The following is a 15642-nucleotide window of genomic DNA, read 5'->3' as shown; positions in this document are numbered from 1 at the left end:
CAATTCAAACTCCCATCTACCTGAGTATCCGGTTTACCAGCTGCTATTCAAACCCCCATATACCTGATTGGCCAGTTTACCAGCCGCTATTCAAACCTCCATATTCCTGAATAGCCGGTTTACCAGCCACGATTCAAATCTCCATATACCTGAATGGCCAGTTTACCAGCCGCAATTCAACTTCCTGAATGGCCAGTTTACCAGCCGCAATTCAACGACCTGAATGGCCAGTTTACCAGCCGCAATTCAAACCCCCATCTACCTGAGTATCCAGTTTACCAGCTGCAATTCAAACCCGCATCTGCCTGAGTATCCGGTTTACCAGCCAGAATTCAAACCCCCATCTACCTGAGTATCCGGTTTACCAGCCGCTATTCAAACCCCCATATACCTGAATGGCCAGTTTACCAGCCACAATTGAAACCCCCAGAGACCTGAATGGCCAGTTTACCAGCCGCTATTCAAACCCCCATATTCCTGAGTGGCCGGTTTACCAGCTGCAATTCAAACCCCCATCTACCTGAGTACCCAGTTTACCAGTACAATTCAAACTCCCATCAACCTGAGTATCCAGTTTACCAGCTGCAATTCAAACCCCATCTACCTGAGTCTCCAGTTTACCAGCTGCAATTCAAACCCCCATCTACCTGAGTATCCGGTTTACCGTCCGCTATTCAAACCTCCATATACCTGAATGGCCAGTTTACCAGCCACAATTCAAACCCCTATATACCTGAAGGCCAGTTTACCAGCCGCGATTCAACTACCTGAATGGCCGGTTTACCAGCCGCAATTCAACGGCCTGAGTATCCAGTTTACCAGCTGCAATTCAAACCCCGATCTGCCTGAGTATCCGGTTTACCAGCCGCCATTCAAACCTCCATATACCTGAATGGCCAGTTTACCAGCCGCAATTCAAACCTCTATATACCTGAATGGCCAGTTTACCAGCCGCTATTCAAACCTCCATATACCTGAATGGCCAGTTTCCCAGCTGTAATTCAAACCCCCATCTACCTGAGTATCTGGTTTTACCTGCCGCTATTCAACCCCCCATATACCTGAATGGCCAGTTTACCAGCTGCTATTCAAACCCCCATGTACCTGAGTGGCCAGTTTACCAGCTGCTATTGAAACCTCCATATACCTGAATGGCCAGTTTACCAGCTGCAATTCAAACCCCCATCTTCCTGAGTATCCGGTTTACCAGCCGCTATTCAACCCCCCCATACACCTGAATGGCCATTTCACCAGCTGCAAGTCAAACCCCCATATACCTGAATGGCCAGTTTACCAGCTGCAATTCAAACCCCCATCTTCCTGAGTATCCGGTTTACCAGCCGCTATTCAACCCCCCATATACCTGAATGGCCATTTCACCAGCTGCAAGTCAAACCCCCATATACCTGAATGGCCAGTTTACCAGCCACAATTCAAACCCCCATATAGCTGAATGGCCAGTTTACCAGCCACAATTCAAACCCCCATATACCTGAATGGCCAGTTTACCAGCTGCTATTCAACCCCCCATATACCTGAATGGCCAGTTTACCAGTCACTATTCAAACCCCCATATAGCTGAATGGCCAGTTTACCAGCTGCTATTCAAACCCCCATATACCTGAATGGCCAGTTTACCAGCCACAATTCAAACCCCCATATACCTGAATGGCCAGTTTACCAGCTGCTATTCAACCCCCCATATACATGAGTGGCCAGTTTACCAGTCACTATTCAAACCTCCATATTCCTGAGTATCCAGTTTACCAGCCACAATTCAAACCCCCATATACCTGAATGGCCAGTTTACCAGTCGCTATTCAAACCCCCATATACCTGAGTGGCCAGTTTACCAGTCACTATTCAAACCCCCATATACCTGAATGTCCAGTTTACCAGTCGCTATTCAAACCCCCATATACCTGAATGGCCAGTTTACCAGTCGCTATTCAAACCCCCATATAGCTGAATGGCCAGTTTACCAGCTGCTATTCAAACCCCCATATACCTGAATGGCCAGTTTACCAGCTGCTATTCAACCCCCCATATACATGAGTGGCCAGTTTACCAGTCACTATTCAAACCTCCATATTCCTGAGTATCCAGTTTACCAGCCACAATTCAAACCCCCATATACCTGAATGGCCAGTTTACCAGTCGCTATTCAAACCCCCATATAGCTGAATGGCCAGTTTACCAGCTGCTATTCAAACCCCCATATACCTGAATGGCCAGTTTACCAGCCACAATTCAAACCCCCATATACCTGAATGGCCAGTTTACCAGCTGCTATTCAACCCCCCATATACATGAGTGGCCAGTTTACCAGTCACTATTCAAACCTCCATATTCCTGAGTATCCAGTTTACCAGCCACAATTCAAACCCCCATATACCTGAATGGCAAGTTTACCAGTCGCTATTCAAACCCCCATATACCTGAGTGGCCAGTTTACCAGTCACTATTCAAACCCCCATATACCTGAATGTCCAGTTTACCAGTCGCTATTCAAACCCCCATATACCTGAATGGCCAGTTTACCAGTCGCTATTCAAACCCCCATATACCTGAATGGCCAGTTTACCAGTCGCTATTCAAACCCCCATATACCTGAATGGCCAGTTTACCAGCTGCTATTCAATCCCCATATGCCTGAATGGCCAGTTTACCAGTCGCTATTCAACCCCCCATATACCTGAATGGCCAGTTTACCAGCCGCTATTCAACCCCCATATACCTGAGTGGCCAGTTTACCAGCCGCAATTGAAACCCCCATATACCTGAATGGGAGGTTCACCAGCCGCTATTCAAACCCCCATATACCTGATTGGCCAGTTTACCAGCCGCTATTCAAACCTCCATATTCCTGAATCGCCAGTTTACCAGCCACGATTCAAATCTCCATATACCTGAATGGCCAGTTTACCAGCCGCAATTCAACTTCCTGAATGGCCAGTTTACCAGCCGCAATTCAACTTCCTGAATGGCCAGTTTACCAGCCACGATTCAAATCTCCATATACCTGAATGGCCAGTTTACCAGCCGCAATTCAACTACCTGAATGGCCAGTTTACCAGCCGCAATTCAAACCCCCATCTACCTGAGTATCCAGTTTACCAGCTGCAATTCAAACCCGCATCTGCCTGAGTATCCGGTTTACCAACCAGAATTCAAACCCCCATCTACCTGAGTATCCGGTTTACCAGCCGCTATTCAAACCCCCATATACCTGAATGGCCAGTTTACCAGCCACAATTGAAACCCCCATAGACGTGAATGGCCAGTTTACCAGCCGCTATTCAAACCCCCATATTCCTGAGTGGCCGGTTTACCAGCTGCAATTCAAACCCCCATCTACCTGAGTACCCAGTTTACCAGTACAATTCAAACTCCCATCAACCTGAGTATCCAGTTCACCAGCTGCAATTCAAACCCCATCTACCTGAGTATCCAGTTTACCAGCCTCGATTCAACGCCCTGAATGACCAGTTTACCAGCCGCAATTCAACGGCCTGAGTATCCAGTTTACCAGCTGCAATTCAAACCCCCATCTGCCTGAGTATCCAGTTTACCAGCCGCCATTCAAACCTCCATATACCTGAATGGCCAGTTTACCAGCCGCAATTCAAACCTCTATATACCTGAATGGCCAGTTTACCAGCCACAATTGAAACCCCCATAGACCTGAATGGCCAGTTTACCAGCCGCTATTCAAACCCCCATATTCCTGAGTGGCCGGTTTACCAGCCGCTATTCAAACCCCCATATACCTGAATGGCTGGTTTACCAGCTGCAATTCAAACCCCCATCTACCTGAGTACCCAGTTTACCAGCTGCAATTCAAACCCCATCTACCTGAGTATCCAGTTTACCAGCTGCAATTCAAACTCCCATCAACCTGAGTATCCAGTTTACCAGCTGCAATTCAAACCCCATCTACCTGAGTATCCAGTTTACCAGCCACAATTCAAACCCCTATATACCTGAAGGCCAGTTTACCAGCCGCTATTCAAACCTCCATCTACCTGAATGGCCAGTTTACCAGCCGCAATTCAACTACCTGAATGGCCAGTTTACCAGCCGCAATTCAACGGCCTGAGAATCCAGTTTACCAGCTGCAATTCAAACCCCCATCTGCCTGAGTATCCGGTTTACCAGCCGCCATTCAAACCTCCATATACCTGAATGGCCAGTTTACCAGCCGCAATTCAAACCTTTATATACCTGAATGGCCAGTTTACCAGCCGCTCTTCAAATCTCCATATACCTGAGTAGCCAGTTTACCAGCCGCTATTCAAACCTCCATATACCTGAATGGCCAGTTTCCCAGCTGTAATTCAAACCCCCATCTACCTGAGTATCTGGTTTTACCTGCCGCTATTCAACCCCCCATATACCTGAATGGCCAGTTTACCAGCTGCTATTCAAACCCCCATGTACCTGAGTGGCCAGTTTACCAGCCGCAATTGAAACCCCCATATACCTGAATGGCCAGTTTACCAGCTGCAATTCAAACCCCCATCTTCCTGAGTATCCGCTTTACCAGCCGCTATTCAACCCCCCATATACCTGAATGGCCATTTCACCAGCTGCTAGTCAAACCCCCATATACCTGAATGGCCAGTTTACCAGCCACAATTCAAACCCCCATATAGCTGAATGGCCAGTTTAGCAGCTGCTATTCAACCCCCCATATACATGAGTGGCCAGTTTACCAGTCGCGATTCAAACCCCCATATACCTGAATGGCCAGTTTACCAGTCGCTATTCAAACCCCCATATACCTGAGTGGCCAGTTTACCAGTCGCTATTCAAACCCCCATATACCTGAATGGCCAGTTTACCAGTCGCTATTCAAACTCCCATATACCTGAATGGCCAGTTTACCAGTCGCTATTCAAACCCCCATATACCTGAATGGCCAGTTTACCAGTCGCTATTCAAACCCCCATATACCTGAATGGCCAGTTTACCAGTCGCTATTCAACCCCCCCATATACCTGAATGGCCAGTTTACCAGCCGCTATTCAACCCCCATATACCTGAGTGGCCAGTTTACCAGCTGCTATTCAAACCCCCATGTACCTGAGTGGCCAGTTTACCAGCCGCAATTGAAACCCCCATATACCTGAATGGCCGGTTCACCAGCCGCTATTCAAACCCCCATATACCTGATTGGCCAGTTTACCAGCCGCTATTCAAACCTCCATATTCCTGAATCGCCAGTTTACCAGCCACGATTCAAATCTCCATATACCTGAATGGCCAGTTTACCAGCCGCAATTCAACTTCCTGAATGGCCAGTTTACCAGCCGCAATTCAACTTCCTGAATGGCCAGTTTACCAGCCACGATTCAAATCTCCATATACCTGAATGGCCAGTTTACCAGCCGCAATTCAACTACCTGAATGGCCAGTTTACCAGCCGCAATTCAAACCCCCATCTACCTGAGTATCCAGTTTACCAGCTGCAATTCAAACCCGCATCTGCCTGAGTATCCGGTTTACCAACCAGAATTCAAACCCCCATCTACCTGAGTATCCGGTTTACCAGCCGCTATTCAAACCCCCATATACCTGAATGGCCAGTTTACCAGCCACAATTGAAACCCCCATAGACGTGAATGGCCAGTTTACCAGCCGCTATTCAAACCCCCATATTCCTGAGTGGCCGGTTTACCAGCTGCAATTCAAACCCCCATCTACCTGAGTACCCAGTTTACCAGTACAATTCAAACTCCCATCAACCTGAGTATCCAGTTCACCAGCTGCAATTCAAACCCCATCTACCTGAGTATCCAGTTTACCAGCCTCGATTCAACGCCCTGAATGACCAGTTTACCAGCCGCAATTCAACGGCCTGAGTATCCAGTTTACCAGCTGCAATTCAAACCCCCATCTGCCTGAGTATCCAGTTTACCAGCCGCCATTCAAACCTCCATATACCTGAATGGCCAGTTTACCAGCCGCAATTCAAACCTCTATATACCTGAATGGCCAGTTTACCAGCCACAATTGAAACCCCCATAGACCTGAATGGCCAGTTTACCAGCCGCTATTCAAACCCCCATATTCCTGAGTGGCCGGTTTACCAGCCGCTATTCAAACCCCCATATACCTGAATGGCTGGTTTACCAGCTGCAATTCAAACCCCCATCTACCTGAGTACCCAGTTTACCAGCTGCAATTCAAACCCCATCTACCTGAGTATCCAGTTTACCAGCTGCAATTCAAACTCCCATCAACCTGAGTATCCAGTTTACCAGCTGCAATTCAAACCCCATCTACCTGAGTATCCAGTTTACCAGCCACAATTCAAACCCCTATATACCTGAAGGCCAGTTTACCAGCCGCTATTCAAACCTCCATCTACCTGAATGGCCAGTTTACCAGCCGCAATTCAACTACCTGAATGGCCAGTTTACCAGCCGCAATTCAACGGCCTGAGAATCCAGTTTACCAGCTGCAATTCAAACCCCCATCTGCCTGAGTATCCGGTTTACCAGCCGCCATTCAAACCTCCATATACCTGAATGGCCAGTTTACCAGCCGCAATTCAAACCTTTATATACCTGAATGGCCAGTTTACCAGCCGCTCTTCAAATCTCCATATACCTGAGTAGCCAGTTTACCAGCCGCTATTCAAACCTCCATATACCTGAATGGCCAGTTTCCCAGCTGTAATTCAAACCCCCATCTACCTGAGTATCTGGTTTTACCTGCCGCTATTCAACCCCCATATACCTGAATGGCCAGTTTACCAGCTGCTATTCAAACCCCCATGTACCTGAGTGGCCAGTTTACCAGCCGCAATTGAAACCCCCATATACCTGAATGGCCAGTTTACCAGCTGCAATTCAAACCCCCATCTTCCTGAGTATCCGCTTTACCAGCCGCTATTCAACCCCCCATATACCTGAATGGCCATTTCACCAGCTGCTAGTCAAACCCCCATATACCTGAATGGCCAGTTTACCAGCCACAATTCAAACCCCCATATAGCTGAATGGCCAGTTTAGCAGCTGCTATTCAACCCCCCATATACATGAGTGGCCAGTTTACCAGTCGCGATTCAAACCCCCATATACCTGAATGGCCAGTTTACCAGTCGCTATTCAAACCCCCATATACCTGAATGGGCAGTTTACCAGTCGCTATTCAAACCCCCATATACCTGAATGGCCAGTTTCCCAGTCGCTATTGAAACCCCCATATACCTGAATGGCCAGTTTACCAGTCGCTATTCAAACCCCCATATACCTGAATGGCCAGTTTACCAGTCGCTATTCAAACCCCCATATACCTGAATGGCCAGTTTACCAGTCGCTATTCAACCCCCCATATACCTGAATGGCCAGTTTACCAGCCGCTATTCAACCCCCATATACCTGAGTGGCCAGTTTACCAGCCGCAATTGAAATCCCCATATACCTGAATGGCCGGTTCACCAGCCGCTATGCAAACCTCCATATACCTGAATGGGCAGTTTACCAGCTGCTATTCAAACCCCCATATACCTGAGTGGCCAGTTTACCAGCCGCAATTGAAACCCTCATCTTCCTGAATGGCCAGTTTACCAGCCGCTATTCAAACCTCCATGTGCCCGTGCGGCCGGATTTTTCTGCATGGAACCCAGGGTGGGGAAGCAGAATATCCAAGGAGGTCAGGGTTCAAGGGGTTAAGGATATTCTTCAGTCCTTTAGTTGTACAAACCTTTTTTGTAATAATTAAAAGACGAAAGTTTTTTCCCCCACTTTGATCTCTCGATGAAGCTGGTGTTGGCTTAATGGTTAAGGTGGCTGGCTTTAGATCTTAGGGTCTTGACTTTGAGTCCCTGTCAATCCTTTAAATAACCCCAAGTGGGTTGGCTCAGCCTTGTCATCCTTCTGAAGTCGGTAAAATAATTACCAGCTTACTGGGAAAAGGGGATGCTGCATCAGCGGCGCAGCCAAGCTTCCCGAAATGATGCAACCAGCATCCACAGGCTGCATATGATGTGATGGCCTATCGATTGAGGCCTGTGACATCATGACACAAGACAACATGGCCGAACGGGGAAAATTTGGACTTCCTTCTCCTGGTTCCTCAGCTTGTTGCAGTCATTCATCTTGTTCTCAATTGATTCATTTCGAGAGGGATCGGGGCAGGATCACAGTATCGAGAAGATCCTCAGGCTGAGCACAGCTTCCCTCCATCCCTCCCCTGGTTAATCACACTGTCTCAATATAATGAAGACTCGATGTTTCATTTTATTCTGAGCGAATTTGTAGCAACGTTGCACTCACAATTTCTCCACTATTAGTAGTTCACCACTTTTGGCATGGTGGTGCCAATGGTCTGCCATGCACGCATTAGGTTTTGATACAATAACTTGACATGGCCTCTGCTGATTTGCTGGTTTACAACATGTCAGTGGGTCACTCTCAAGCCAATGCTCCTCTGGATGTTTCATCTCCTCTCTTCTCTCTGCTGTACGATGAGAGCAGCTGTCATCAATTTTGTTGCAGTTGTACCGAGCACGTATTCTCCATGGACCTTACGGTTTGGCTGTGCTTTCTCTCTCCTACTTGTTATCGGAGAAAACATCGGTCGAATATCTGAGAGGATCAAAATGGATTAATACGCAACCAATATATCGAGGCCACCACACGTCTATCAGCAAATCTCGGGATCGTCTTGGCATTTTTGCTTATTTTTTTCCTTTTCCAACTGAACTTCAGTCTTTGAATCTGTCGTACATTTGTGCTATCTTGTTGCTTTGCTTTTCTCAGGGTATTTCTGCAGAAATATTTTCCTTATCCAACGTTGACATCTCGAGATGTAATAGAATCTTGTCGAATGGTATGCCGATGCAAGATAAGATTGCAGCGCAGCAGAAATAATCTGTCGGGAGATTGATTTTGCATGCAAGGAAAGCTCAGCTGGGTTTGATAACACTGGGAGATATATATATATATATATATATATATATATATATATATATATATATATATATATATATATATATATATATATATATATATATATATATATATATATATATATATTGGGTGGGAGTATAAGGGTTAGTGAGGTGGGTACCTGCATTCTAAGCACACACTCACCTGGACGGAAATATATTTTTTTGGAGGAAGGATTGAGAATGCTGCTTGTAAGAAGGAAAAGGAGGAGTTGTTTCTATTTTTTGTTGTCCTGAAGGTATTATACTCTTTCATGAAACATTTTCTTGTGCAGATTTACAAAAAAAAAAAGAAGCATTCTTCACATTTTTGTTTGAGCTACATGTACAAAGTCTATATATCTGATAATGTACAATTTTTCATCTGTTCGTGGCAGTTATTACTGTAATACATGAGTCAAGATTTGTATCACGCAGAAAGTTCTTTAACACGACAGTGATGCATGGTCTTCAGGCAAGAAACTTTCTGCAGCCGTGATAATGCCTGGACAAAGACCCTGGAGGTAAGCTCTTTGAGAATTTGCTTCCAAGTGAAGAGCGTTGTACAAGAAATTGATTCAACGGTTGATATATTGAGTAAAATTGCCCAACTATTATAATTGGGAAAAGCTTTGACCCTTTCGTCTCCTCCACTGCTCCATCTGTCAAGATTTGCCAATGTTGCTTTGATTCAAGAAATTGTCCAAAAATGGGTCCGCTCTTGTGCAGACGCACAGGCCTCCATTCATTAAATATGATGTGGGTGGATTCGCACATGTGGAGGATGCGGAAAAGGCATTCCTATTCTCTGGAACGTCTGATCACTCAACATCAGGTTGGTTTCGGCGCTAGTCATTCTTACCGCTCCTTTTGCCGATTCCGTATTGAGCGAATGCTTCTGAGCATCAGACAAAAGGTCACAGTCATCACTCTGGGCATACGCCATGCTTTTAACATGGTCTGGCATCCTGTGCTATTTTCCAAGCTCTGAAAACAGCATCAAAGAACCCATTCACTCATGACTGTCTGGATCGCTCCGAGCTTGGCGGCAGGATGTTTCCTTTGATGTAGCATTTCCCCTCGCATCTTCACCTCGGCAACTGGTGTGCAATGGGGTTACATCCGAGATCTGATCGTATTTCAAATGCACATTATCGCTGCGTCGTCATCTTCATACCAGCAATTGGGAAAGCGCTTATCCGACTCTGATTGGTGTCGTGGAGTCCTTTGCATCACTTGGGTTCCTTTAAACCTTCAATCCTTGTGATTATTGCTGTTTCATTCAGGGTTTTTTTTTATTGCACTCATTGGCTCATTCTCATTAAATGCCTTGTGAAATGCTCCCTAAAATGCTGTACATGATTGTTATTGTTGTTTAATTTCACAACACCATGTGGCCAGTCTCACAATATCCACACCCCAGGACTCACAAGCACTGCTGGGAGTACTAATAGTACAGTTAACCCCAAAGAAAGGATTTGTTGTACAGCACACAATGACCTACACTTTGCAAAACATATATTGTGAGGTCACCACCATCTCAGATCGCCACCCATCAAAAAAACCATAATCTTCTCTCTACCCCTGTTAACCAACCCCCCTCCCCACCCCCACCAACCTCGAAGCCCACTTTCTTCCAAAATTCCAGTTTTTTTCCTTCCTAAGAGTTTGCTTCTGTATCCATCTTGTTCACCCCATGCATCCTCCCATACCCATCATTCTTCCCCACATCTTCTATTTGTCCCTCAACCCTGATGTTGGTGTCTCCACTCCTCCCCACCCCTCCCCCTTTTCCCCTCTCCTTCTTTTCCTTTTGTTCTGTTACATCTCATCCAATCTACATTCTAGCTCTTCCACCAGCCTTGGCTTTGGACACAAAAAAGTCTTCAAAGTTAACAGCTTATAAAATTCAACTTTGCAAATATGAACTGAAGATGCATCACTTCATCATAGTGGCAGTTCGTCCCATCGGTCTCATTAGGGATTGAACTCAGATTTGACAGCTTAATTGGGAAGCTCACGATCAGTCGAGCTATCATCCTGCCCCCCCAGTTTCTCATGTATTTTAACATCCAACAAAATTCCTGGGATTTGTCTTGAGGATTGACTGCAAGATCAACTACTCTTGGCATCATTAGGACACTTTCGAGTCTATAATCTCCTTGGTATCCCCGTAAGGCTCCAAGAATGACTCTCCAAAGGGGGATCAGATTATGTCCCACCATATTTAATCGATACAACATATTGTAGTATTACATATATATATACACACACACACACACACACACACACACACACACACACACACACACACACACACACACACACACACACACACACACACACACACACACACACACACACACACACACACACACGTATTGCAGAACTAAACGAGAAGGGCACTCCGTTGAGCACATACCTCCGCCAAGCTGATTCGTTTGTGTTTTGTATCCTACTGATAGGCTAGATCTGGATTAGGACCTGAACTAAAATTTAATCAGCTTGTTCTTGTCACCTAATCAACTCATTCACCAAGTTTCGTCCAAATCTGTCCATAACTTTTTTAGATATCATGCTCGGTATCATTTTAGCTCGATCACTCAATGGTGACGAATCACTTAAAAAAATTATCGGATCCATATCCGGATCCGATCTTCGCCAAAATCTAATCATTTCGTCCTTTTCACATACCCAAGCTCTCCACCAAATTTTGTCCGAGATTGGACAAACAAAGGATGTGGGAAGGAATTGGGGGGGGGGGCAGGAGAGGATGCATACGGTGGACAAGGTGGATACAGAAAGAAACATCAAGGAGGGAAAACTGGAAATTTGAATGGAAGAGGGTGGCAGTTTGGGCAGAGGGTTAATGAGGGTAGAACAGATCATGGTTTTGGATTGAGGATGATCTGAGATGGTGGTGAGCAACTGCCTTGAAAACCTGGAGGGAAGAATGAAATTGAAGACTATGTGGAAGTTGATGCCACAAGTGGGAAACAAGAGGAACGAATGACTGGAGGTGAGCAGTGATCCCTTGATTTAGGTAGTTTCACCAGAAGGGGGTTGATGGTGGATCATGTGAGCCCCGCAGACACCTTGGGGGGGACAAAGCACAGAAAGAGCAGAAGGTGCAAGACCAGAAAGGAGGTGGTAGAAGACAGAGACCTGTTTGCGATGGTGAAATGACAGGCCTGTGGTGATGATTCCTTTCAGTGTGCTGGTTATGATGATGGTGTTTAAACCAGGCAATGAAGATGTTTAAACCAAAACAAAAGAAATCTCACTTGCATTTAAAACGCAATGATGTGTTGTAAAAGAAGACTGGTTGATCATTACTCCTTCCGTCATCGCTCCAGCGGTTGGTGAAGAAGAAAGGGTTTATTGGCGTCGAGCCGCCGTTGCTTGAAAATGGCGTCGAAGATGGCAAGCAGAAGAGAAAACTCATTAGTCGTCGTGGTTGTTCGTCCAAACAAACAAAATCCACTTCGCTCAATAGTCTTGGTGATGTCCAACAAAAGTCACTGTTAAATATTGACGCGTCGAGTGGCTCGTGAATTAGAACGAGAAAAAGCTTGTAAGGAAAAGCGCGCGAGCTCCAAATTGCGTCGTGGTGACGCAATTGAGTGAACATTGCAGTATCCGCCACATCTATTGGCTCTCTGGAAGGACTCCGCTGATTGCCTAATCGTGCTCACGTGTTTCCTTTATTACCAATATTAGCAAAAAGTGAAGAAAAATTAATGAGTCACTGCAGGCCCATAGAATCAGCTTCAACTTGGGAGATTCTAATAATCTTTAAGGCCTTGGTTTCCATTTGTAAGGAATGGCAATGAAGCAGCTCCGTTACAGTCCCTCATGCAAAATGAAACGCCTCGCTGTCGCTTTCTTTAAATCCTTCCTTTACGCATTAATTCTTCTCATTGTTTTCTCCCGAAGGCTTGGTTAACCTGGGTAGCCTGCTGTCATGAGTGTTGCTTCTGCACCAATATGGCATGGGCTGCAATCCATGTGCTCATTTGTTTTCTTAATGCTCCTGCTTTTTGTTGATGTAAAGTATGCACATGCTCCTTCCTTAAGCTTCACTGTGTTCACAACAACCCGGGTCTCATAAATCTACATCTACTCTGCGTCATGGCCCTGTCCTCTTTCAAATTCTCTCGCATTCCCTCCGCTCTAACAATTGCGTCCAACACTCATCAGCACCCTCAAGTTGCTGATGTTGAGAAATTAAGATGAAGGCCCAGCTCGAAAATTGAGGGGCCGAGCATTAATACCGAATAATAGCACATTACATGTAGGTTTAAAAGATTAAAACATCAGCTTGTATTTTATTGCAACGAACATCACCAATTGATGATGGGGGAATAAAAAAACCCCAAAATGTGCAAGTATGACGCCGACATCGTAAAGAGTAATTTGCTTGTTCTACATCTGTGAATCTGACTCGGTAATTGAATTTCAGCAAATCGCAGGTTATAAATATCACTCAAGAAATACCGCATCACAGCACCAGTGTGTACAATTCGCCAATATGAAATGCCTGTATCCTCAGCATCATGACTAAGGTCTTGAGAACAACGGCCAAAGTCATGACAAGATGAACGACATGCGGAACCAAGATTTTCTTAACGGAGCAAGAGGTAGTCGTGAAGCTTGACTTGACTCGACTCGACTTGACTTCACCAGCCGAGTGCACTGCATGGACTAAGGCCTCGCTCAACATGGCTCAAAAAAAAAAAAAATATATATATATATATATATATATATATATATATATATATATATATATATATATATATATATATATATATATATATATATATATATATACGCCAACACCCTGTTCCATTTGATACAATTTGAGGGCATTGTACGCCAGTAAAAAGGAATTCAAATTCATCTTTGGTCCAACTCTGCTTCGTCTTCTTCTTACTGGGCCTTCCCTATAGATCGCCGCTTTGCAAGTCTGGTTGTCCACCGGTTGTCCTTTCTTCTTACTAGGCCAAACAAAATATGGATTTGATCTCTCCATCTGATCTTTGGTCTACCTATGCTTCTTCCAAGGCATTCTCTTTATGTTTCCAGTTTGTAATTTTTTTTTTTCCAGCGGTTGTCGGTTCTTCTTGTTACGCCAATAAATGTTTCAATTTGGTCTTTCTATCCAATCTTTGGCCTCCCTCTGCTTCTTTATCCTTCTTTATAGGGCACCATTTGGTAAATCTTCTTGTCCATTGGTTGTCCATTCTCGCTACGTTTCTTTTCAGTTGTTAGTTACACAATATTTACTGAAAATTAAAAAAAATATGTTTTGATAGAAAGAGATGATAAAGAATGGAAGTGAACTCTAAATTAAATTTAAAAAGTAAAATAAAACCCTGATCACTTCCTGGCTCAGATAATGCTACTTCTATTCCTCATGTCATCATATCCCCTTTCTTTGATCTGTTTTAATGTTGTGAATAATTTATCGTTATCAATTAGCTTTTTATCAGACCTCGTTATTTCAAACGTTACAATCTGACCTTCCGTTGTAACGTTCGCTTTGTGGCTGTAAACGGTTCACTGGCACTCCAGAAAATAAAACCACAAATCATATACTGCCGGTGCTAAAGAAATCCAAAATACCTTCAGGTTTCATCAAGCAGCTGTGATTATTGTTCAATAATAGGGGAGAATGGGTTAATATGGGTCCTTCGGAGAACATTAACCCCAAGGAAATTTGTGGCTGTTGCATGCAGTATATGTCGGGAAATTCATACCGTAACATTTTGGGGTCAGTTGTAAATCACAGGATATATATATATATATATATATATATATATATATATATATATATATATATATATATATATATATATATATATATATATATATATATATATATATATCATCTCTCGTGTTACCATCATCAACCTAGTACCTCATCACTCACCTTAACACTTTCCATCTTACCTTCATTACACAACAACCATCAACCATGCAACTTCCCCCCTTCCACCCACTCACAGCACTCCCTTTCAATGCTGTGACAATCTTTTAAAAACTTTGGCAGAATCCTCCTCCTAACTAGGGTTCCTAAACTCTAGCTCACCATCAAATGTAGTGAACGATGACGGCATCTTTAAACATGAAAACTCCGTTACAGGAAAGAGTTGTTCAGCTGAACCCCATTCTGTGAAGCTGTGGCTGCATTTCATCCCGGTGATAGAACTCCTCCATAATGCATGGTGTGTCCACACAGTAAAATAATATGAATAAGATGCAAAGGTTACCATTGCCTCCATTGCAGTCAGTGCAAAGCAAATAGAAACTTAAGACTCTAAATGCATGCCAGGTAACAACCCCCTGCCTACGCTCCGGTAAGAACAGACATTTTCGTCCTTGTAACAACATGAAAAACAGGCGGACTGACACTAAGTGACGTGAAATGGCCGGCGCAGTCACGGTGAGATTGAACGCAGCAACCACAACAGAGTGCCTTCGACCTGAATATTTAACTCGGCCATCTGTGCCTTCTCACTTGCTCTGCATCGATGTGACCGACGTGGACGATATTTTGCCTTTTATTTTCATTTATTTAAATGAGGAATGATTTAGTGGGAAGTGGGAATAGTTTAGCCTTACACTTTAGACATAGTTACATGTTGGATTTGATTGAACTATTCGACTATCGAGTCTCAGGGTCGACGCACTTGCTTCCTGAG

General features: G+C 44.6%; 1 protein-coding gene across 1 annotated transcript in view; it reads right to left on the bottom strand.

Annotated features, from left to right (window-relative positions):
- LOC147034312 (uncharacterized) overlaps positions 1 to 15642 on the bottom strand; it is a 105248-nt gene that overhangs the window by 61477 nt on the left and 28129 nt on the right. The gene's annotated exons all lie outside the window — the stretch shown is intronic.

Source organism: Eptatretus burgeri, chromosome 1 (genome assembly GCF_056783735.1).
Source record: "Eptatretus burgeri isolate ZD-2024b chromosome 1, Ebu_testis_v1, whole genome shotgun sequence".
NCBI lineage: Eukaryota > Metazoa > Chordata > Myxini > Myxiniformes > Myxinidae > Eptatretus > Eptatretus burgeri.
Note: the sequence above shows the minus strand (reverse complement) of the source record. Positions and strands in the feature narration are given on the sequence as shown.